Consider the following 22,358-nt stretch of genomic DNA (forward strand, 5'->3'; position numbering starts at 1 on the left):
TGGGGCAGCATAAGAAATAAGCATGAAAAGAAAAAAGTGACATCACTACTTTTAAAAACTGATAGCTTGACGTTTGTCAGCCGATGAACATAAAAAATGTGCAGTGGATCGTGCTTTCACAAGTCATCCGACAATCATTCACTAGTACAGAGAAGTCGCTTAGCTTGGCTCGTATCTGCAGCATCTTATCAGCCGTGCCAGCGGATAAGAGATTGCCGTGCCCAAGCTAGCTCCCTCTGCTAGTTGGTACCCTTCCATGAACAAGACGCTGCTGTCAGTAAAATGCGACAGTGCCATCTCGGCGCGTCTGGGCGCTGCCAGCACACAGTTAAGTGCGCTTCCCAGCAAAGCAAGCTCTGTGCGCTTCGTCACTGTAGCAGACGACACGAAGCACCGCCTCCTGTCTCCTGTGCGCTTGCGCCACATTGTTTCGATGCGCGACCACGCCGGATGCGCTGACGCTCCGCGGAGCGCGGCCGCGCTGCGCCGTGTTCGCACATATTTTGGACGACCCTGTACATTCTCGTACGTTGCAAAGCTCAAAACATCAGGCCAAACTATCAGCTGATATAAAAGACATTAGGAGTAGTCAGAAGAACATTGAATCAAAGTTAGCTGGCATGCACAAGGGGCTTGATGAACTTGAGGAAAAGGCTAAGAAGTTCGACGACATAGATCAAGAGCTTTCATCTTTAATGAAATCTGTAGAAGGCCAGTACTCGAAATGATTTGCTGCAGTCTCGCCTTGATGAAACAGAAGATAGATCACGACGTGAAAATTTGATATTTAGGGGTGTGCCCGATGAGGAAGAGACTTGGGCGGATAGTGAGTCTAAATTCCTGGAAGCCTTGACTAAGGTTGTCGAAGTACGCCCCTCGAGTTCAGTTCAGCGTGCACATCGCCTGGGCGTTTTTGCAAATGAGTGTCGGCCAATCATGGCTAAATTTTCCGACACTAAAACGGAAGACAAGATATAAACCCTTCGTAGCCAATTTAAAACAGATGACATCACTATCAGCGAAGATTTTTCAACGGCTATGCGCCAGGCTCGAAAAAAACTTTTTGAATTCGAAAATTATCACGCTGGCCCTCGCTCTTATATTATGCGATATAACAAGCCGCACATAAAAAGAAATGCTTCATGTATAACCCTGCCACTGACACTGTTCAAGAAATCGTGGCACGCGGCGAATCGTCTGGACTGGATTCCGTAGCTGGATCTTCCGCTGCACCGTAGGGAGTCGCAAGGGGTAGTGGACAGTTGTCATCGTCGATATCAGTTCTTTATACCAACGTCAGGAGCCTACTTAACAAGTATACTTCTTTATCTTCTGCCATAGACACATGCTCAGCTGACATTATAGCGCTAAAGGAAACATGGCTCCCAACGCATGTGTCAGATTCAGAAATCTTCCATAACGCTCATTGCTATTCGGTATATCATTGCGATAGAACAGCTAAACAAGGCGGCGGTGCTTTACTTGCCCTTTCTAAGACATTCCATCTTCATGTATCCAAGCCTTCAGGGAATTAGAACAAAATTGTGAGGCAACAGTGACAGGTCATCTTTAAATGCTTATTGGCGTCTGTTACCGTTCTCCTTCTTATTCGCTACATTCAATACACTAACGAACTTCACGACGCTATAAATCTTCTTCGCGCACGATTTATTTCAGCACCGCTTTTTCTACTTGTTTGAACTTTAATTTTCCCACTAATTTATAGACTGCTGAGCCCCCTTCTTCAACTCTCCCTTTCTATCAAGCTATATATTTCTTAGAACTATGCACCATGTTTTCGCTAACTCAATTAGTTAAAAAAGCCGCCAGGACACTAAATACCGCTTTGAACACTCTTGATCTAATTCTAGCAACTAATACAGAGTTAGCTACTGACATAAGATATCCTCCAGGCATCAGTGATCACGTTCTGCTCAATATTTGCAATAATATACCACGTACAAAAGTGAACAAAAGAAAAAAAATTATTCTAGATTACAAACGAGCCAACTTTGCCGCTTTTAACAATGAACTGGGCACATTGTTGATTACTTTATTGCAAACTCAGACTACTGCTCTGTCCAGGAAAACTGGATATAATTCAAAACGAAGGCTCACGAACTGATAAGTATATCTCTAAGCCCATCGCCACCTCTAATCCACATTCATCTTGGCGCAACTCTCACATCAGACGATTATCTAACAAAAATAAACGTTTATACCGTCGCGCGAAGCTTTCGCCATCTAATGCGCGATGGGCGAAGAAGACGTCTGCTTCCAACGCTTACGTCAACGCGATTAAACTTGAAAAGAATAAATCTTTGTCTGCCACATTACCAACTATTTTGAAAGTGAGTGCTAAAAAATTTTGGCGCGTTATACACACTGCGAACGACCCATTAATTAGACTAGAAGACGCCTCCGGTAAGCTTATCCCCAATGATATATGGGCTTCCATGCTGAATGACACATTTGTTGATATTTTTTCCTCCATTTCAAAACGTTAATGATTCCTTTCATACCGCACCACAGGTTCCCGACGTGTCATCTGTAACTGTCGGTCCACCTGGTGTAGAAAAATTAATTGAATCTTTAAAAAATGATTCTTCGCCTGGTTTCGATTCAATTAGCGCTTAATTCATAAAAAAATACTTGTGCTTTTAGTTCAGTTCTAATAACCAAACTTTTTCAACAGTAATTCGTCACAGCAAGCCTTCCTAACGAATGAAAAATTGGGAAGGCGGTTCCACTTCACAAGTCTGGTGGTAAGCACTCCCCTCACAACTTTCGTCCCATTTCGCTCACTAGCACATGCTGCAAATTGCTAAAACATATCATTTTCAAGAATTTCGTAACCTTTCTCGATGAGGATTCATATTTGACGCCTGCGCAACATAGTTTTCGTTAAACATACTCATGTGAAACTCTATTCCTTGCCTTTACTGATAAGCTATACCGCATACTTGACAACTCATCTTGCGTTGACTGCATTTTTTAAAAATTTTTCCAAAGCCTTTGATAAAGTATGCCATAAATTGCTGCTACATAAGTTGAGGCATCTTAAACTCGATCCTAACGTCTTCCATGGAATAAATCTTTCCTTCTTAACAGTTCGCAATTTGTGCATGCTAATAACACTAATTCACCGATTGCTAACGTGTTATCTGGTGTTCCACAGGGATCAGTCTTTGGACCACTCCTGTTCTTAATCTATATTAATGACCTTCTTTCTGCCACATCTTCTAACATTCACCTTATTGCTGATGGTTGTGTAATATTACGGGAAATAAATAACATCAACGATACTGATGCTCTCCAGTTAGACCTTAATGTGGTGTCAAACTGGTGCACTACACGGAATATAGAATCAAGCACTAATAAATGGACAGCTTTCCGTGTTTCATGCACATCTAACGCTCTTCCATCATATTATCTCAATGGCACCCCTCTTGATTGAGTGAAAACATACAGTACCTAGTATTTCATATCACTCAAAACTCAACATGGTCTATTCATATTGACTACGTGATTAATAACACTAACCGCATGTTAGGACACTTACGTCGCAATTTCTCTGACGCTCCCTCATCTCTAGAACTTATACTCTATAAAACACTTACACGTCCTAAACTAGAATAGGCAGCATCAATACTGAACCCTGTGCATGAAAACCTGATGTATTACTTTGAATTAGACTAAAAAAAATTCCATTCGCTTCATTCTAACAAATTACAACCGTACGGCAAGCATCACAGCCATGAAATCTATCGTATCACTTCCACCGTGACAAACTCGCAGCAAAATTTGTCGCCTAACACTATTTCACAAGCTATATCATCACGTTGCGCTTCACGACTATTTCATAACACCCCCGTAATACATTTCACGTCGCATCGATCGCCGCCGCAATGTTAGCATCCCAACGTGCGACACCAAATCTTCTTTTCAGTCATACCTTACAGCACATCTGTGGAATGGAAGCGCCTTTCCCTCGATATTGCAACCATTGCAGCCATTGCAGGGCTAAGTTTTCTTTTTCTACTTTTAAATGATGCTTTCAAAATAGATATATATAAGTACTTGTCATTTTCTAAATCATTAAACTCGAGAACAAAGCATACTAAGCACATTACCGAGTTCAGATTTCATTGTCACCCACTCAAATCTTTATTCTTTCCACAAGCCATCCGAGATTGGAATGCGTTGCCGAATGATGTGGTAACCTGTAATTCGTTTGATGCTTTTTTGGAAGGATTGTCAAACCTTGAATCGGAATAAGTGCACTGTTTGGAAAGAAATGTTTGTTTTTATTTTGTTTTCTGTGCACACGATTTATCAGATTGTATTATATTGTCTTCTTGCTTTTTTAAAGTTATTTTGCAAGCAATTATTACTATTTTCATTCCTGCACTAAGCTGACAGTAAACGTTTTTTTATGTGTGTATGTAATTTATCCCTTTCCTGCGAAAGCCTCCCCAATGAGGCTAGCAGTATGGTGTAAATAAAAAAAATATCTTTCACGTGGCTGTTGCTAATATTGGACTTAGAAACAGCGCGAAGAAACACGGACACCACGAAGAAACGACACACACGAGCGCTGACTCACAATTTAAATTTATTTTGAAGGAGAGATGCTTAAATAGAAGACATGAGAGGGTGGTTAACAGGGCTGCTGCAGCGATAACTGGCAACCAGTGAGGTCGCGTCACAAAATTTAAAAAACAGGAACGAACGAAGTAAGCGATAAAAAGATGGTGTAGAGAGCCGCAAAAAGATGGTCAGGTGACAGTAACAAAAACAAGAAAAATGAAAAATTACCCAAAGGGGTGGGGGGGGGAGGGCTTTCCGCCCTCTGTTCCAAATTGAATAACCCGCCGGAAACCCGAGGTTTGTAGGGTGACACACTCTGAACAATATGTCCCCTGTGATTCAGAAACAATTTATTCGGTCCCAGTGTCATGCGGGAAGAGGTACATCGGTCAAACGGGAAGGTGCATCAATATCCGTCTCCAAGAACATCAAAACAACGTTAATTGTATAGCCATTTCTGGGCACTTGGCTATGTAAGCACTGTAAGAAGTGCAAAATCACAGAATACAGCCCTGAAAATATCTGCACCACTGACTTTAATCGCTGCACCACTCTCGGCCGAGGACGAGATAGGTTGACGAGGGAAATCTTCGAAGCCCTCCAAATTCATTATGCTGGTGAACAATGCCTGAGAATTGCATCCCTCTCCTTGTCGGAAAACGAGCTGGATTCTCTGGGTGGCTTGATGAACACTTACGGTTTCTTTTGTGCCACTTACAGCCAAATGATTCAATGATAGTGCCTTTATCTTGTTTTATCCTCCGCAGCGTCTTAAGATTTTAACGCTTTTAACCCCCCCCCCCCCCCCCCCCCCCGCTTTTTGGGCACGTTTTTAAAGCTTTCACGTCTGTTATTTATGTTTCACTTCGACACGAGCTCTGTGAGGGGTGTAGAAAATATCAAATTTTGGCGCCGTTGAAGCCTACTAATGCAGAAGTGCAGTGCGGAGGCACCTTGTGCAAGATGGAGTGTTAAAAAAATTGGTTATGCATATAACCTATTCAACGTAATCCGCGAATATAAGAGAGAGCACAAATTGTGTTTTTCTTATATTGCTTGCCCTTTCATTCCTTCTTTCAGCCGCTCCGTTCAAACTCAGGGAGGGCACTATACTCGATTTTGGAGGGAAAGGGTAATCCCTATTCATCTGCCATTCGGTGCGTTGTCACCTTTGCTCGCTCATGAGAATCAGCCGACACCACTGGCTGGAAGGGCGTCCTTTGACGGGGAAAAGCCGCTTCGTTCTTGTGTTGTATCCAACTATAGGCTCCGTGCGCTGAACTTTGGCGCGCGTGAGTGGCGCTATCTGGTTAACAGTGGTGGCGAAAGGCGGACGCAGCCAACGCAACTCTCCAATTCAGTTTGCAGTGAGAGAGGCGAGCGCTAAGGTGTTTCATCCGAAGGCGAAAACAAACTTTGATACTTATGGGTGCTCGACCTACTGATGTGTTTACCAATGACAAAACAGCTATAAAAACACTGCAGTCAAGGTACCGAATATATTTTAACGCTTTCCATGTAGATGGCGCATGCTTGCGCATGCACAGAGGTGCAACTGGAAATCAGTGCACTGTGGAACAAAATTCAAGAGTGTGAACTGCGGAGGGGTTGACATTGACTGGAGTCTTTTGAACATGTTATCACTGGTAGGAGACAGGAGTTGTTTTATGTCTTTTTGTAGAGGGAAGGAATGCGCTCAGTAAGTCAGATGAAATGGTCTACGGTGAAGTTCTTGAAGCTAGCATCTGAAGTTTCAGTGTTCGTTTGTTATGCTCATCTGTGGTTCAACGCGTCAATTTTCTTTCTTTCTTGTTTTTTTTTTCTTGCGTGTATGCATGCTGTGGGTGCCACGTCGTACTTCTGAGAGTGCTTATGTCGTTTTTCACATAGTTTCACCTATGCTTTTGCGTATGTATTTGTTTCATACACAGTGGTTAAAATTTTTAATATCTATGTGTTGCATCCCCGAGATCTAAAATCCTGTTGTGGATAAATAAAGTGAAAAACAGGGAGTGGTTCTTTATTTCTTCGATTTCACAACATCACTAAACCCTTAATTTCTGGAGTTAATCTTTTGATTTCAATTTGGTTTATCGTCCCAATCAACCTCAGACTATAATGGGCGCCATGTGCAAGGTTGCAGGTAATTTCATCCACCTGGGCTTCTTTAATCGTACAGTACGCGGGTCTCTAGCATTTCACCTCCTTCGAAAAGCGACCACCACAACCGGCATCGAACCAGAGTCATAAGGGTCAGCAGCTGGGCACCCTAAACACTGAGCCATATGGCGGCCTTTCTAGAGTTAAGTATTTATTTATTTATTTATTTAGTTATTTATTTATTTATTTATTTAGTTATTTATTTATTTATTTATTATTTTGCAATCCAGGAGTTGGAATTTTAGCAGGGTGGGGATACAAACTAAGCAGTTTAACAAAATAGGCAAAAGTAAACAAAGATAACAGTGCAAGTTGAAGCTCTTCTGCACCATTGGGAATACAAGTAAACATATACAACAGGGTAGAATTGGTAGCGCAAAAAACACAGGGACACAGAAAGACAACACCACAAAGCGCTAACTTCCAACATAATATTTATTTCGTGAAAGACGGGTGGTTTTTATACTGACTTATCATGCACTACTATCAGACCGCCGCTAGCACCGCATATCAGACAAATATAGGATCTCCTCCGGCAACAGAGCAACTGAAGGACTACTTACACAATCATCATCCAACAAATAAATCCATTCCGCTTCAATTATCTCTCTAGTTAAGTGGTTTTTGTGCATTTTCAAGAGTACACATTTTTTTAGGAGTGGTACGCAATGACACACACGGCAGTGGGCTGACAAACCTTTTCCACGCATATCACTTACATGACGCCCATGTTCCCGAAGCCTGTCATTCAGGCATCTGCCTGCTTGCCCTACATACTGTTTGCCACAGGAAAGGGGTATCTGATACACAACATTTTCAATGCAGTCAACACAATTTTTTTATGTTTCTTAGTACAGCCAACCGTCTTTTTGGATTATGTCAAATTTTTTGTGCACTAATAACTTAACTTTTTAAGGGCTGAAAAAACCACCCTGGCTCCCGAACGCTGCGATATTTTTTTAAGATTATGGAAAAGCCGATGAAAGTAAGGAATAACTGCTACTTTCTCTTTCCTAACCGTAGCCTCTTGAGTGTCTTGCGTTTTTTTCTAGCATAAGTTCTTTAAAACGCCTTCCGCTACTGAAACCAGAACATGGGAAGGGTAACCGGCGTTTTCCAACCGCTTGCACTGCTGTGAAAAACTTTCATGCATGAGGTGCGGACATGACTTCACTAGAGAATTAACAAAAGAAAGGTGAACAATAGAACGTTTTACGTGTTTCGAGTGTGCTGAATGAAAAGGTAATAAAGGTTTTTCACCTCGAGGTTTAAACAACCAGGAAGTCCGATCATGATGTAGTATAATGTTGATGTCAAGGAATTTGATTACCCCCTTTTCAGGTAGTTCAAACGTTAGTTCTAGAGGACGGAAATGGTTACGGACTGAAGTGAGGACATTACGAACATCATCCTTGAAGGAACCGTCGTTTCTGTTAAGTACAATAAGAAAATCATCCACATATCTAAAAATCTTGATGACATTGGTATCATTTACTATATCCGCAAAAGACCTGTCCAACTGAGCTAAAAACAAGTCGCTAAAGATGGGTGCTATGCAAGAACCTATGCAAATGCCTTCTGTTTGAAGATGTGTTTTTTCGTCCCACACTATGAATGTAGATTTAAGCTAAAATTTTAAAGGTTCTAGAAAACCATTTACCGAGATGCCAGAAGCATTTTGAAAGGCAATAGGTCCGTACTGATCAATACAATCTTCAACACACGATAACAAAGCTTCATGCGGAATGGAATAATAAAGATCCTTTATGTCAACCGAAAAAACAGAAATGCCATGTTCCTCATGTGACTTGAAAAAATCTAAAACCTGCTCATAATTTCGGACAAGGAATGGATCTTGAATGGATAACATTTTCAGATTTTCTTGTAACGAAAGGGCAACAGATTTTTGCCATGTACCATTCTCTGATACAATAACTCTAAAAGGAACAGTTTTATGTCACATCAGAATAACTGACACGCAACACACACACAAAAAAAACACAATTTGGTAGCGGCGCATAAGTCCGTTAACAATCGCACAGCCCAGTTACACGCAAGACACCCACGCAAACGAAGCACACCAAAGTCCATTGACGTGCAAGTGTCTCTAAAACAATTCTTGCCGGCGCTGAACAGTTCCGTGCACGTCCCCCGTTGGGTGAGCGGGAACGTTCACGCCGGCCGAGGCTGGCCTGGCTATGCCTCGCGATCTGTCCCAAATACGGATTGCAAGCCTTCCGGTCCTGTGGTATGGCGTGCGCGGCCTACGCGGCAGCTCGCGGGTCGATGCTGTCCGGTAAAGTTGATTGTCATAGTGCATGAGAGGGGTTAGGCTCTGGCTTTCCCGTGCAAAAAGGGGGCCGTACTCCGCTCGCCCTGACCTTGTGCATTCGTCGAATGCAGGGAGGGGTCGCTCTCTACCGTACTAGTGGGATACGCCCTGGGGCCTAGGTCTGGCCGCCGCTGCTCCTTAGTTACGGAAGCAACGTCGGACTGCCCGCCGCCTCCATGCAGTGTCTCGAGTGCTGTCACGGCCTCTATCTGTGCTGCACCCCTTGCCACTAAGTTCTCCGAGTGCGCCTGCGGCCTTGCGCCGCGAGCCGCTGCTCTTCTCTGGGATGAACTGCTAATATTCTGCCGGCGCTCGTTCTGTCCCTCCGTCTGGGAGCGAGACAAGTTGCCGCCTACGGTAGAGCGCACGGCAACGGGGCCTAGGTCTGACCTGCGCTGCACCTTTGAGTCGGGCGCCGCGGAAGCCTGCCTGCCGGCCTCCTGCTGTCGCCCGAGTGCCTTCATTATTCTCTCTTCCTCCCGCAAGATCTCGAGTTTCTTCCGCTCGAATTATAATTCGAACCGCTGCATTTCACTTTCGATTGTATCTAACAGCATACTGGAAACTCGACCTCGCTGCGGCATGCATCTTGAGATCTTAAACGCCTACACCCTCAAATTCCTAACACAAGCCAACCCAACCTCGACCAGACGAGAGAAATCCCACTCACCCAGCACCAGCGTCGCTGTAGGTTGTAGCCCAGAGCCCGGATGTCACGCCTTGGCTGGTCGTCCTCGAAGGTGGCTCGCACAGCCGTCCCTTGGTTGCTGCTGAAGCTCGAGGTCTTCTTCCTTTCTCTTGGAAGGGTGCCGAATCCTGTCGTGACTGCGCCAGTAAATTCAAAGATGGTTCTTTGGGTTCTTCGGAGGGGCACTGGACATCTCCGAACGTGAATTCGACGGTGTAGAAGGAGCAGACGATGATTGATGCCAGATGATGGAGACAAAGAGATAATATATTTACAGGATGTACAAGGGCAACCTGCGTTACAAGTTGAGCCACATAGACGGTCAAGCTGTAACTGACAAAGACAATTCTCACACAGATTGGATTGGATTGGATTGGAGCAAACTTTATTTGTGCCTGCAGTTGGGCGCTCGCGCGCCCCGACGAGGGCTTACGTCGTCTACGAGGTTGCCGTTACTCGGCGCGGGTCTCTGCTCGCCGTTGCCGGCTCGCTGGGTCCCTGCCTTTCGAGCGCCCCGAGGACCTGCTGGACGGCCCATAGCTGTTGGTCTTGGTCGTTGCTCTTCGCGGCTGCCTCCAGCCGCGGCGGGATTGTTCTTGACCTTGCTTCCTTTGGATTTTTGATGCAGTCCCACAAGATGTGCGTGTGATCTGCCGTCTCCCTCCGGCAGACTCTGCACGTATCGGTCGGGTAGGTCTCGGGGTACATGCGATGCATCAGTCCCGGGCTCGGTAGCGATCCGGTCTGGAGCTGTCTCAGTAGTACCGCCTCCGCTCGACTCAGCCTCGTGTGCGGGGGTGGGAGAGTCCTGCGAGCCAGGCGGTAGGCCTTCGTGATTTCGCTGTAGTCCGTCATGCGGTCCTTGGCTCCGAACCACGTCGGACGGTGTGTTGCCGGGGCGCGGTTGGTTAGCGCTCGCGCCGCTGCGTGTGCCGTCTCATTGTGGTTCTCACTGCGTTCCCACGCGTCGCCCGCGTGCGCCGGAAATCACTTGATTCTTACTCTTCTGTCTTGCAGTTTGGTCGCTCGTAGTACGCGCTCGGCCTCCCTGCAGACTTGGTCTTTGGCGAAGTTTCGCACCGCCTGTCTCGAGTCACTCAGCACCGTGTAGCAGTCTGCGTCGGCGATGGCCAGGGCGATGGCCACCTCCTCCGCTTGTTCCGCTCCGGCGCTTCTCACGCTGGCTGCCGTCCTCGTGGCGCCGGTCGACGCCTCTGTGACGACCGCTGCGAAGGCGTTCCGTTGGTATTCGGCCGCGTCCACGTACCGCGCGTGCTCGTCGTTGGCGTGCAGGTCGATGAGAGCCTTGGCCCTCGCCGCTCTTCTTCCCTTGTTAAACTCTGGGTTCATGTTCTTGGGTATGGGGTCGATTCTGGTCTGGCGTCGGACCTCTTCGGGGACGGGGAGCTTCATCTCCGCCTCGTTCGAGTGTCCTCTTCCCAGGTCGTCCAGTATCTTCCTCCCGGCTTTGGTCGTGGACAGCCGCTCCAGTTGAGAGGTCAGTTGCGCTTCGGCTATTTCTTCGAGCGTGTTGTGCATCCCGAGTTGTAGGAGGCGGGTCGTGCTCGTGGACTCGAAAAGGCCCAGCGCCGTCTTGTACGCTCTTCTGATGATTACATTGATTTTGTTGCGTTCGTGTTGCAGCCATCTGTGGTAGGCTGCAACGTACGCGACGTGGCTGATGATGGATTGGACGAGCCTGATTAGGCTCTCCTCTCTCATGTCAGCCTTCCGGGTAGTGACTCTTTTGAGGAGTCGCATAGCGTTGGCCGCTTTTGCCGTGAGACGGGCGATGGTTTCGCCGTTTCTTCCATGCCTTTCGATGACCATGCCGAGGATCCTGATTTTGCTGACCTCGGGGATCACGTTACCGGATTTGCTTACGATTCTGATTTTTTCGCATTCGCGTTGTCTGGTCTTGCCTCTGCCATTGTTGGTAGGTGTGAGTATTAGGAGCTCCGATTTGCTCGGCGAACATCTCAGTCCTGTGCCTTCCAGCTGGTCTTCTATCGCGTCGACGGCGGCTTGCAGCGCGCCCTCGATGTGGGCGTCGCTGCCGCCGGTCACCCACAGTGTGATATCGTCCGCGTAGATGGTGTGCCTGACGTCTTCGATGTCCGCGAGCTTCTCGGCCACTCCGATCATTACCAGGTTGAACAGCATCGGCGAAATGACCGATCCCTGCGGTGTGCCGGTGCTCCCGAGCTTCTTCTCTTGCGTTTGTAGGTCGCCTGCTCGTAGCTCGGCGGTCCTGTCCGTGAGGAAGTCCTTGATGTAGTTGTAGGATCTTTCGCCCGTGTTGAGCTTAGAGACTTGGGACAGAATCGCCGAGCGTTTTACATTATCGAAGGCGCTGTTTAGGTCGAGCCCCAGGATTGCCTTGTCGCGGGCGCTGCCGCCATCGTCTATGATTTGGGATTTGAGCTGCAGCATCGCGTCCTGCGTGCTTAGGTGCTGTCTGAAGCCGATCACCGTGGCCGGGTACGGCCCTTCTCGTTCCAGGTAGTCTTGCCACCTGTTGAGCAGGACGTGCTCCAGCACCTTGACCACGCAGGACGTGAGCGAGATGGGCCGGAGGTTGTCCTTGTCCGATGGCTTTCCCGGCTTGGGTATCAGGATAGTCTTGGCGGTCTTCCACTGCTTTGGTAGCGCGGCCGCTCTCCAGCACTTGTTGAAGTATTTTGCGAGGTTCTCAATCGAGCCGTCGTCGAGGTTCTTGAGCGCCTTGTTCGTGACGAGGTCCGGGCTAGCTGCCGACCGGCTGTTGAGGTCGTGCAGGACCGCGCGAACCTCCTCGACGTCAATTTCACGATCGAGCTTCGCGTTGGGTAGGCCGCCGTACGTCTTTGGTTTTTCAGCAGCGCAGGGGCAAAGGACGTGACAACTGCACAGACACGGCGCTGAACTTACAACTGGTTTATTGAGGTGATTTTCACTACCTAAATACAGTGGCAACCAATCTCAAATGAAAAGAGAGATACATAAAACAGATTGAAGAAAACGATAATTCCTGAGCACAGGTCTACAGAGGCACAAGACCAGCTGCGCACGTTTTTCTATTCTCATCAAGGAAACGTAGTTCTTTATCAGACAGAGCTATTGAGGCAACGCTTACGCATTCATCTTTGAATTTCTGGATTTCATGAGCGCGTGTGTTTCGGTGGGTGTAGTGGGCAGTTATTGTAAGGGCTTGTAGAGAGTGTTTCTCTGTGTGAGAAAGCATATTTCTCACACAGAGAAACACTCTCTACAAGCCCTTACTCATCGACCCGAGGTTAGAGTCTAGGGTTGTCGAATTACGTGCCACTGCACGGAGCCTCTAGCTCAACTAGACAGGACTGCTCTCCAATGATTTTACATGCGATTTTAAAGCTTTTGCAAACGAAGAAGTTACGGCGGTCATATTTCGAGGCCCGCCTTAAGCTTCGATAACCAATGGAGGTAGCCACAGCCCCTGAAAGTTGGGCCCAATGTCGAGCCCGGAGCTTGGCTAAAAAGAAAAAGAAACACATACAGAAAACATTCTGAAAACCCTTTCCCCGGGGGCGGAGTTCTCGCCCTTACTGCTTGATGCTTTCCCCTTCCCTGCCACCCACGCGGGTCGCCTCTCGAAGGATGAAACGTGTTTTTTTTTTCAGCTAATTGGCGGGACCAGTAACCCACTGGCTCGCAGCAGGAATGTCAGGCGACGGAGAACCGCGACGCTTCGGTGCCATTGAGAATGCGAAAAAAATAAAACAAGGGGCCCATCGCGGAATGTGAGGTGGTTCGCATTTTGCCGCCGTGGGAATGCTGCCTAAGACCAAGTGGCACCACGTGCTCGTTGTGTGCGCCTCGCATGCTTTCCTGGTGCGCTTAACAAAGCCAGGTGTCTTCGGCCGTCACAGTGGTGCTTTCAAGCAGCCAGTGCCTCCTGCGCCTTTGCCACTGCTTGCGGGGGTAGGGGGGGGGGGCGTGTAGGGGGGAGCTCGGAGCTTCACTGACAGCTCTCCATGTAAACCGGAGGCCCGCAGTGACCGCAAGCTAAGGGAATAAAAAAAAGTATGCGTTGATGCAGCGCGGCCTTACAGGTATGTTGTCTCATCCAGGTGATTTCTTTATATCAAGGTTAAGTAACATGTTTAAAATGCCATGCTCACTGATTACAAGGTCATCTAGAGGCGGCAGTGAAGCTTCAAATTTTGGAAAGATATCATTGTCATCAGTAAACAGAGACTTAAAATGTTCATTGAATACATTAGATACTGTTTGTGCATCACTGACCAGAATACCTTTGATTTCAAACTCATTATTGATCCTTGAGGTTGGGGAGACCAGTCGCCAAAATTTCTCGGGATACTCTGTTATAATGTTGAGCAAAGCTTCATCAAAGTAAAGCTGTTAGTCAGTGACAGTGTTCTGCTTTAGTTGAGAACTAAGCAAAAAGATTTTTTGTCCCGGATCTGGAGAATGACTATGTGCTTTTTTCTTTGTCATCCGTTTCAGTTTTCTTTTTAACGGCAGTGTCGCCCGAGAAATTTATGGGTTTTTGTTTACTTTTTAACAATAACCGGCACCTGGCTTTCAATACTTTCATGTACCATATCTTTACACCTGTCCCAAAGTTTGTGAACACTGTCAGTGTTATTACAAAATATATCGAAATTGAAGGAAAGAATAATGGCAATAGAAACATTATCAGCTCGCGAGAAGTTTCCAAAATGTATTACAGAGCAATAATTATCAACAGTCAGGTAGGAAAGAGTTAGTAGCACGGCCTTGTGATCAGAGATACCGGGTATCACTACACATTTGGATGTATCTAAAGTTGTGTCAGAAAGAAAGAAAAGGTCTATCATAGATTTTGAATTCCCTTGTATTCGGGTCGGGTGCTCTACAGTTTGTGTCAAGTCATATGAGAACGCTATATCAATCATTGCCTCACTTGATTCATCACCATGATTTTTGATTACGAAAGTTGGCCAGTCAATTTTCGGTAAATTGAAATCGCCTGCTAAGATATAGCAATCATTTGGCTTCGTAAAGGTTCTCATATAACTTCCTAGGTTATTGAAAACACTGACCGGTGATCCAAGTGGTCTATACAAAGCTCCTACAATATACCGGACATTGTTGTGGTATGCTTTACAAAAAATGCATTTAATATTGGGCATGCACTTCAGGCATGCACAATATATTTAAATAATTTTTAAACCTAACCTAACCTAACCTAACCTAACCTAAATATACTCAGCAAGGAACCTATCGTGATTTTCTTTGCTTAGAGCTATGCTTCTATGAGGGGAATAAAGCAGTGTCAATCCTCAGGATGTAGAGCATTATCATCTGTGTGTTGTAAGTTGGCGTTTTTCGCCATTCTAACCGACCATCCACATAGTGGATGCAAGCTACTACATAGCTGATTTCATTATCCGGGTCAATCAGAGACTTGTTTCTCAAACTGTAAAGACACTTAATCTCAACAAGTTGAATTGAGTTGCCGGATATTGCAGTGCCGTCGAGACTGCAATACAATCTTGGCTGCTCGGAATCGGTGGCCACCCCAACCCGAACGCAATTGGAACTAAATGTAGCAGCGGTGGCGTCAAGGCTTTCAATGTGTTGAAATCCGCATCGAAGCAGGCGTTGAATCAGAATAGCAGCGCGGTCAGTGCGCGTCTGCTATTCGGCCGGGCTCACGCGAACGCACCGGGCACGGAGGAAGGCACAGGGCCACCACGGCAAGTCTCGAGGGGAGCGCGCTCCCCCCCCCCCCCCCCCCCCCCCCAATAATGCGGATAAAGCTTCCGTGTATAGTGCTCGCTGTTTATTTTTGAAAATCCGAAAAACCCCATCGTCAGCACCGGCAGCCAATAGTTTGCTATATTTTTAGTGTAAATATATTCTAATATTTGCATATGTAGTTCAGAGAATATCGTTTGCAATAAATGCACATGCATAGATTAAAAACTCAAAGAGTGTTAAGTATAGCATGCCAACTATAATCTCATAATGTGCAATCCTATACGCCCTATATATTTAATTCGTGTCGTATAATCTGCCTGAATGCACAATGGAACGCCGCAGCCACAGCGAGCACCAACCCTATTTGTCTGAATTTTAGACTGCACTGATTTTCTCTGCAATATTTGCAATTATTTTACTGAAATGAGTTTATGCCTAGAATGATCCTTCATTCTAATTAAACTGATATTTGAAATCTCAATGTAACTTTGTTTAATTACTCTTGTCCAGCTAGAATGTTGAAGTGTTATTGAGTTGCCGTTGTGCTGAAATACTCACTCGCACTGCAGTGATATCTAGCTTCAATGTTTTATTTCTAGCAGTCTAAAGAATTAAACATCAAAGCGGGCATGGTGCCTATTGTCTTTCTGACAAACAGCTTGATATCAACAACATTTTCGCGGACAAACATGTCAAGCGATTCTGCCTTCTAGCAACGCTAGTATTATTTAATATTTGCTATGTATTCATTTGGTGGAGACATTTTCTTGCAATCATATTGTTTGTTATAAGGGAACGTATTACTCATGGGCATCCACCCCAGCGCAGCCATACGGCTAAAAAGAAAAGCTATACAGCTTCCAAGGAAACTTCGTAGTTAAGATATATATTCGTCCTGGTTCGGGTCTCTAACCCGAGACCACAGTATATATAGTATAGGATATATATATAGTATATATATATATATATATATATATATATATATATATATATATATATATATATATAGTATATATATATATATATATATATATATATATATATATATATATATATATATATATATATATATATATATATATATATATATATATATATATATATAGTATATAGTATATATAGTATATAGTATATATAGTATATATAGTATAGTATATATAGTATTTAGGAATTTATATCGTTTCAACGGTACGGTACAGTACAAGTAAAAGTGGGCACTGAGCAAAAAGCTGCTAAAGGCAGTTTGAGGTAGCGGCTAGTGCCCCATGTAGACTCAAACAGGAGTGGGTTTGCAATAGAAGGTATACATTTATCGTTTGTATAAGGACATTGAATGTAGAGCACATTCATAAAAAAAAAACAGAATGTCGACATAAACAACTCCGAATACAATAATTCACTCCTCTTTACAATGTTGTGGCAGTGCCTTCCAAAATCCAAAGCATTAATAAATGTATATTTCAGATAGTTCTATACATATATTATTATCTGCAAAAGTGTTTTGATAAAGAACTAATTTATATGATAAAAGCTTTTTTCGGTATAACGTGCAGCAAAGGTAGACCCAAGGGCAAGTGGGGTCGCACATTGAATGTAGGAGTGTAAGGATGGAGATTATAGGCTGTTAGGATAGGTTCCTTATTAGTTACGAGTTTACTTTTGTACAGACACAATAATCTGAACGGATACAAGACGTTAATCTTGAGAAAACGAAGCTGCTTAATGTACGGGTGTGTATGAGAATTCCATTTCAGAATTGCAATAAATTTGTTTGCTGTTTGCAGTGCAACAAATAGCATTTTGTATTTTGCTTGGTTGTACCCCACACAGTTAGGCAGTAACTAATATTCCGGGGTAAACACAGGTTATATATGAGAACCTTTACCTTCCCTGGAAGTGTGTCTATGACACCACAGGACACCGGTAACTCAGTTCACTTTGCTTCGCACATTATCCATATGTACGTCCCAACTTAGGGTTTCAGTGAATACCACGCCGAGGCATTTGACAGTTGGCACGATTTAAATCTTATGGCTGCCAAACATTACGTCGAGATTCGCTTGGATAGTTTTACTCATCGGATGGAAAATTCTAGCAGTGTAAACAACTTTTATGAGACCATTTGCGTATGTATTCAGGAAAATGGTTTTCCTGTGCAAAGAAATCCCGTTCATTTTTACCGGCTAATAGCATCGTGAGATCGCCAGCAGAAGCTATTAGAGTGACATGCAAGGGTGAAAAAATATGTCAATAAGGTAGATATTGAACAAAGGGGCTCAAAATGCTACCTTGTGGAACTCCAGACAAGATGCGCTGTAAGCTAGATGACCTATGATTATTGACTACCGTTTGCTTATGGTGTATCAGATAGGATTCTATTAATGACAGCAATATTCTTCTAAGTAAGTCCATAATTGTTTAGTTTATGCAATGGCATACTACGGTCAAAAACCAGTTGTGAGTGGCACTCTGTCCCTTTCTCTTCTCTCGTGTGCGTGTGGTTTTGGCGCCTTTCAATTACAATGATCAATTACACACTAGCCCAACAAAAAGTTCTCTTATACTTCAAACGCTTTCGAAAAATCAATATAAAGTCCAAGAACAATCTGTCCTTGTTCAAAAGCATTCATGACTACCCCTTTTTGCTTAATTAATGCAATCTCTGTCGACCTCGTTTGCCTGAAGCCGTACTAACTGCCTGAAAGAACTCGGTGTTTTTCTAAGAATATATTTAGTCTAGTATATATAATTTTTTCTAAGTCGTTGGACAGCAGAGGTTGAAAGAGATTGGCATATAATTAGCTAATTATGTTGTAGCGCCAGCTTTGTGAACAGCAACAACTTTGGCTATTTGCATTTGCTTAAGAAAAATGCTGGAAGGAAGAGTGAGGTTATAAATGAACGCCAAATTGCCAATACTGGCGCCAGGATATAAAAGACAAACTTGAATGGTTTGATTGGAAAACCATCTTTCCCCTCTGCTTTACTTGTCTTCAAATTTGTGAAAACATGCTACTATTTCATGCTCTGTTGCAGGTTGCGAAAATAAGGACTCTGAAACAATTGGAGTTTTATATATAAAATGACACACTACTAACTCCTCTAGGGGTGCTGTATCGCGCATAAATTGTATTATCTGGTAGTTGGCAATCCATGAGCCATCTCGGGGCTAGATGCTGTCGTCTTCATTCCTTGTGCTGCCTGTTGCCTTGCGCGTTGATTACGGCTCTGAGTTGATTACAGACGTTTAAACAAAGTCACGAAAGAGTATGTTTATCCTCTGCCGCGCATTGATGACTCACTGGACCTGCTGCGCCACACCAACTACTTCTCATCGCTAGATGTACGCAGTGGCTATTGGCCAATCTAGGTGAAAAAACGCGACTGGGGAAAGACCACCTTTATTACACCGGAGGGTCTGTACGAATTCCGGGTGCTCCCTTTCGGCCTGTGCTCGGCTCCTGCAACCTTCCAGCGGATGATGAACCGTTCTTGCCGAACTGAAATGGCAGTCCTGTCTCGTGTACTTGGATGACGTTGTCATCTTCTCTGACACGTTCGAAGAGCGCCTGAGACGCCTGCGCGCTGTGTTCAAAGCAATTCGGTCGGCCGATCTTTTCCTGAAGCCCGAAAAGTGTAACTTCGCTTTCCAAGAGTTTCTGGGCCACATCGTGAACGCCAAAGAGGTTAGCCCAGACCCCGATAAGAGTGCCACTGCGGCTACTCTTCCTGTGCCCACCGGTAAGCGAAGTGTGCGCCGCTTTCTGGGTCTCTGCGCCTATTATAGGTGTTTTGTGCTGAACTCCCAGATCGCTGAGCCCCTCACCCGACTCACGAATGATTCCGAACCGGTCTTCTGGAGCCTGGAGCAACAGCAGGCCTTTGAAGACCTCCGAGCTCGTCTCCAAAGTACGCCCATCTTTGGACACTTCGCTGAGTCAGCCGACACTGGACTGCCCACAGACGCCCGAAACATCGGCCTCGGTGCGGTTCTTGTGCAGAGGCAGGATGGTCTCGAACGCGTAATCGCATACGCGAGCCGCACCTTGCCACGATCTGAGGCAAACTATTCCACCACCGAAAAAGAATGCCTGGCCATTGTGTGGGCAAGGACCAAATTTCGCCCATACTTATATGGCCGCCCTTTCAGGGTCGTCAGTGACCACCACTCGCTGTGTTGGCTGGCGAACCGCAAAGATCACCCGGGACGGCTTGCACGCTGGAGCCTTCGCCTTCAAGAGTTCGATGTCACCATCGTCTATAAGTCTGGCAGGAAGCACAGTGATGCCGACTGTTTGTCTCGTGCTCCTATTGAGGACCTCCGAGCTGACCCCGACGACGAATCAGTTTTTCTTGGCGCCATTTCCACGTCCGTTTTCATTATACACCAACGAGACGACAGCGAACTGCGGCCCCTCATTGAGTATCTGGAAGGAAGCGCACAGTCTCCCCCTCGATTCTTCTCGCGCTGGCTGTCGTCTTTCTGTTTACGTGACGGCGTCCTGTATGAGAAAAACTAGAGCCCGACGGAAGCTGTCTATCTACTCGTCATGCCCACGGCTTTTTGCGACGAAATGCTGCAGGCGTGCCATGCTGACCCATCTTCAGGTCACCTAGGTATTTGTCGAAGTTTAGCATGAATGCGGCAAAAGTACTACTGGCCCTGGGTTGCTGCAGTTGTGAAGCGTTATGTAGCAACTTGCCGCGAGTGCCAGTGCCGCAAGACGCCGCCGACTAAGGCAGCCGGCCTACAGCAGCCTATTAATCCGCTTCAGGTCCCCTTCCACCAAGTCGGCATGAACTTACTCGGCCCATTTCCGGAGTCCTCGGTCGGTAACCGCTGCATTGTGGTCGCCACCGACTATCTCAGCCGATACTGTGAGACCAAACCTCTTCCCCGTGGTACCACGAGAATAATATGTGCCAGAGCATTTTTCAACAACTGGTAAAGATACTTAATGGTGTAAGCAAGGCAGCAATGTGGGCTAGTTGGTTGTACATTTTGGTTTGAATAACGCGCTACACACAAACAAAACGACACCGGAACGAGGGACACAGGACAAGTGCGCACCGACAACTAAAATTTATTCTGGTACGAGGGTACATAAATATATTCCACGAACATGCTGAAACAATCAATTCATTGCCAACGGCTGTGTCGCACGCTCCTTCGTTTTTTGATTAGATGCACCTCCTCACTTGATAACAACACCGAGGGTGTGCTTACGCACTCTTCTCTGGCCTCCAATATCTCAAAGGCTTCTTTTATTTCCCTTTCTTTCTTTTCCTTTGCTCGACCTAAAATTGCTGTCTGATCAAAGTCCGGTGAACATTTGCGATTTGCGCAATGGGGGCGAGATTTCCAGGATTCGTTATTTTTTCTAAGTTATTACTGTGCTCTTTCAACCTGGTGTTTAGACATCTGCCTGATTGACCTATGCATCTCATGCCACATGACAGGAGAATTTTGTACACTATACCGGTGGCACATTCTACAAACTTTCCTTGGTGTGCGATACAACAAGTGTTAGCCAATTTTTTTTTCGACTTATTCATTTCGTGACAAAGGCTCACTAATTTTCGGGGCGCGGTAAACACCACGGTAACACCATATCTGTCTGCTACTTTCTTTAAGCCGTGCGAAACATTATGTACGTAAGGGATGACAACCACACCAACACCCTGCTCTGCATGCTTTTTCTGCGGTATTTTTCTCTTCAGTAGCTTTTGTAGATTCTTTTCAGCCACTGACGTAATTAGCGCGTCAGGGTACCCACTCATCTTTAGCCTACCAATTTGCCACTTGATGCTACGCTCTACCTGATGGGAACACGATTTCTTAAGACACTGCTCCAAACTGTTACTTGCTACACTTCTTTTCACCAATTTAGAGTGCGCGGAATGATAACTTAAGCTTTCTCCCGTTTTTGTCAGGTATGTCCAACACGTGTGCTTGCCACCTTCTTTTATCTCTATGTCCAACAATCTAATCACAGAGTTCTGTGGCAGCTCGAACGTGAATTCCAGCCCGGCGAAAACCTCTCGGAAAACATCTAATACGCTGCTTACTGACAATCGGTTCGCAATCGCAAAAGAGAAACAAAGCAGAAAATCATCAACAAAACGAAATGCCTTTAGTAATTCAAACTGTGCCAATCTTGATTTCAAGGCCCGGTTTCTTTTTGCCATGTAGATATCCGAAATGACCGGAGCAATGCACGACCCAATGCTAATACCACTTTTTTGAACATACAATTTCGAGCCAAATTCCACCAGCAAAGAACTGAGGTATTTTTCCAGCAACTTTAGGAAACCTGAACCATTAATGCCAAACTCATTTTGGAACCTGACTGCCCCAAAGTGATCAACACATTCTTCAACTGCAGTTAATGCAGCCGCGACTGGAATACTAAAGTACATGTCCTTAACATCCACTGATACACAGGTCACTGGCGTGCTTTTCTTCAAGAAGGCGATGACTTCTTCAGAACTCCGGATTTTAAACGGATCATCCACCTGCAGTCTCGACAGGTTCCCTTGTAGAAACCTCGCGACACACCTCTGCCACGTCTCTCTGTCATCAATGATTGTCCGGAACGGATTTCCTTCCTTGTGTGTTTTCACGGTGAACATTGGCGTGAGGCTCAGCTGTTTGCAGTCCTTGACTTGTTTAGCTAGGTGTCCCAGATCTAGACTTGCACAAAAGTCTGCTGCTTGCTTCTTTACTCGGCCTTGGGTTCGGCCTTGTTTTCATCTTACCTAGTGGCCACATCACTTTTTTTACTAAGTAAACGTTCAGTGTCTTTCACTGTCATTGACTGCATTAAAAAAAAAAAAAACATTTCTGAAATATTGTAGCTTTGC

The 22,358-nt window shown here is 45.3% G+C and overlaps 1 protein-coding gene and 1 pseudogene across 1 annotated transcript in view; both read right to left on the minus strand.

Annotated features, from left to right (window-relative positions):
- Positions 1 to 22,358, minus strand: part of LOC144104474 (iris-like) — a 150,272-nt gene that overhangs the window by 67,558 nt on the left and 60,356 nt on the right. The window lies entirely within an intron of this gene.
- On the minus strand, positions 10,209 to 12,203 carry LOC144105057 (uncharacterized; annotated as a pseudogene).

This window comes from Amblyomma americanum, chromosome 9, assembly GCF_052857255.1.
Source record: "Amblyomma americanum isolate KBUSLIRL-KWMA chromosome 9, ASM5285725v1, whole genome shotgun sequence".
Taxonomy (NCBI): domain Eukaryota; kingdom Metazoa; phylum Arthropoda; class Arachnida; order Ixodida; family Ixodidae; genus Amblyomma; species Amblyomma americanum.